We start from the raw sequence: 3,467 nt of genomic DNA, 5'->3' as shown, positions 1-3,467 counted from the left end.
CAACAGCAGCAACAACAACAGCAGCAGCAACAACAGCAGCAACAACAACAGCAGCAACAACAATAGCAGCAGCAACAACAACAAGAGCAACAACAACAAGAGCAACAACAACAATAGCAGTAACAACAGTAGCAACAATAACAGCAGCAACAACAACAGCAGCAACAACAACAGCAGCAACAACAACAACAGCAACAACAACAACAGCGACAACAACAACAGCAACAACAACAATAACAACAACAATTCTAGTGCCGTTGTACCTACTGTTGATGCTTCTGTAGCTCCTACTGCTACTGCACAGGTGGAGGACCATTACGAGGATGAGGTTGATCAAAATCAGAACTAGGTGCAACTACCAACACCACCAGCACTAGGTCGACCTCATGCATATAATCGCAACGGTAGGGCTCCAGCACCACCTTAGGTACGAGATTATAACCATATTCCTAAACTAAAATTGAATATCCCATTGTTTGAGGGTAGATACTGTTGGGGAACATAGTAATAATTCAAAAAAATTCCTATGTGTCACCAACATCAATCTAGGAGATGTTAACAATTATAGAGAGGGAGTGCATCTTCATACCCTTGAAGATTGCTAAGCGGAAGCGTTACAAGAACACAGTTGATGGAGTCGTACTCGCGGCGATTCAAATCGCGGAAGATCCGATCCAAGCGCCGAACGGACGGCGCCTCCGCGTTCAACACACGTACAACCCGGGGACGTCTCCTCCTTCTTGATCCAGCAAGGGGAGAGGAGAAGTTGAGGGAGAACTCCAGCAACACGATGGCGTGGTGGTGGAGCTTGTGGTCCTCCGGCAGAGCTTCGCTACGCTCAATGGAAGAGGAGGAGTTGGATGGGGAGGGCTGTGCCAGGGGCAAGGGGTGTATCTCCCATGCACCTCCCCACTATATATAGGGGTGGAGGGGGCTGGTTTCTTGCCCTCCAAGTCTATTGGGGCATTGGCAAAGGTGGGAGGAAAGAAATCCCATCCTTTCCCTTCCCCACCGATTGTAATCCCCATTTTTAGGGATCTTGATCTTATCCCTTCAGGATATGATCTTATTCCTTATAAGGGGGGATCTTGGTGCGCCTTGACCAGGGGTGTGGGGCCTTTCCCCCACTACCCACGTTCATGTGGGTCCCCCCATGTAGGTGGGCCCCACTCCAGAACCTTCTAGAACCTTCCCAGTACAATACCGAAAAATCCCGAACATTTTCCGGTGGCCAAAATAGGACTTCCCATATATAAATATTTAACTCCGGACCATTTTGGAACTCCTCGTGATGTCCGAGTTCTCATCCGAGACTCAGAACAACTTTCAGTAACCACATACAATTCCCATTACAACTCTAGTGTCACCAAACCTTAACTGTGTAGACCCTACGAGTTCGGGAACCATGTAGACATGACCGAGATGCCTCTCCAGCCAATAACCAATAGCGGGATATGGATACCCATATTGTCTCACACATGTTCTAGGATGATCCCATCGAATGAACCACGATGCCGTGGATTCAATCAACCCCGTATACAATTCCCTTTGTCCATCGGTATGTTACTTGCCGGAGATTCGATCGTTGGTATCCCTATACCTTGTTCAATCTCGTTACCGACAAGTCTCTTTACTCGTTCTGTAACGCATGATCCCGTGGCTAACTCATTAGTCACATTGAGATCATTATGATGATGCATTACCAAGTGGGCCCAGAGATACCTCTCCATCATACGGAGTGACAAATCCCAGTCTCGATTTGTGCCAACCCAATAGACACTTTCGGAAATACCTGTAGTGCACCTTTATAGCCACCCAGTTACGTTGTGACATTTGATACACCAAAAGAATTCCTATGGTATCTGAGAGTTGCACAATCTCATGGTCTAAGGAAATGATACTTGACATTAGAAAAGCTCTAGCAACCGAACTACGCGATCTTGTGCTATGCTTAGGATTGGATCTTGTCCATCACATCATTCTGCTAATGATGTGATCCCATTATTAACGACATCCAACGTCCATGGTCATGAAACCACAACCATCTATTGATCAACAAGCTTGTCAACTAGAGGCTCACTAGGGACATGTTGTAGTCTATGCATTCACATATGTATTACGGTTTCCGGTTAATACAATTATAGCATGAACAACAGACAATTATCATGAACAAGGAAACATAATAATAAATATTTTATTATTGCCTCTAGGGCAAATTTCCAACAGTCTCCCACTTGCACTAGAGTCAATAATCTAGTTACATTGTGATGAATCAAACACCCATAGAGTTCTGGTGCTGATCATCTTTTTCTCGTGGAAGAGGTTTAATCAACGGATCTGTGACATTCAGATCTATGTGCACTTTACAAAAATCTATGTCTCCATCTTGAATATATTCACGAATGTAGTTGAAGCGACGCTTGAGTGCTTGGTCTTGTGAAACCTGGGCTCCTTGGCAAGGGCAATAGCTCCAGTGTTGTCACAAAAGAGAGTCATCGGGCCGGATGCATTGGGAATCACTCCTAGGTCGGTGATAAACTCCTTCATCCAGACTGCTTCTTTTGCTGCTTCCGAAGCTGCTATGTACTCCGCTTCACATGTAGATCCCGCCACGACGCTTTGCTTGCAACTGCACCAGCTGACTGCCCCACCATTCAAAATATACACGTATCCGGTTTGTGACTTGGAGTCATCCAGATCCGTGTCAAAGCTAGCATCGACGTAACCCTTTATGACGAGCTCTTCGACACCTCCATAAACAAGAAACATATCCTTAGTCCTTCTCAGGTACTTTAGGACATTCTTATCCGCTGTCTAGTGTTCCATTCCGGGATCACTTTGGTACCTCCCTACCAAACTAACGGCAAGGTTCACATCAGGTCTGGTACACAACATGGCATATATAATAGAGCCTATGGCTGAGGCATAGGCGATGGCACTCATCTTTTCTCTATCTTCTGCTGAGGTCGGGCGTTGAGCTGCGCTCAATTTCACACCTTGCAATATAGGTAACAACCCCTTCTATGACTGATCCATATTGAACTTCTTCAATATCTTATCAAGGTACATGCTTTGTGAAAGACCAATGAGGCGCCTCAATCTATCTCTATAGATCTTGATGCCTAATATGTAAGCCACTTCTCCAAGGTCCTTCATTGAAAAACACTTATTCAAGTAGGCCTTTATGCTTTCCAAAAGTTCTATATCATTTCCCATGAACAGTATGTCATCCACATATAATATGAGAAATGCTACAGAGCTCCCACTCACTTTCTTGTTAATACGTGCTTCTCCATAAGTCTGTATAGACCCAAACGCTTTGATCATTTCATCAAAGCGAATGTTCCAACTCCGAGATGCTTGCACCAGCCCATAGATGGAGCGCTGGAGCTTGCATACTTTGTCAGCATTCTTAGGATCGACAAAAGCTTCCGGATGCATCATATACAATTCTTCCTTAAGGAAAC

The sequence above is a fragment of the Triticum dicoccoides genome, chromosome 4B, assembly GCF_002162155.2.
Source record: "Triticum dicoccoides isolate Atlit2015 ecotype Zavitan chromosome 4B, WEW_v2.0, whole genome shotgun sequence".
Classification (NCBI taxonomy): domain Eukaryota; kingdom Viridiplantae; phylum Streptophyta; class Magnoliopsida; order Poales; family Poaceae; genus Triticum; species Triticum dicoccoides.
The sequence above is the reverse complement of the archived record's forward strand: the minus strand, read 5'-3'. Positions refer to the sequence as shown.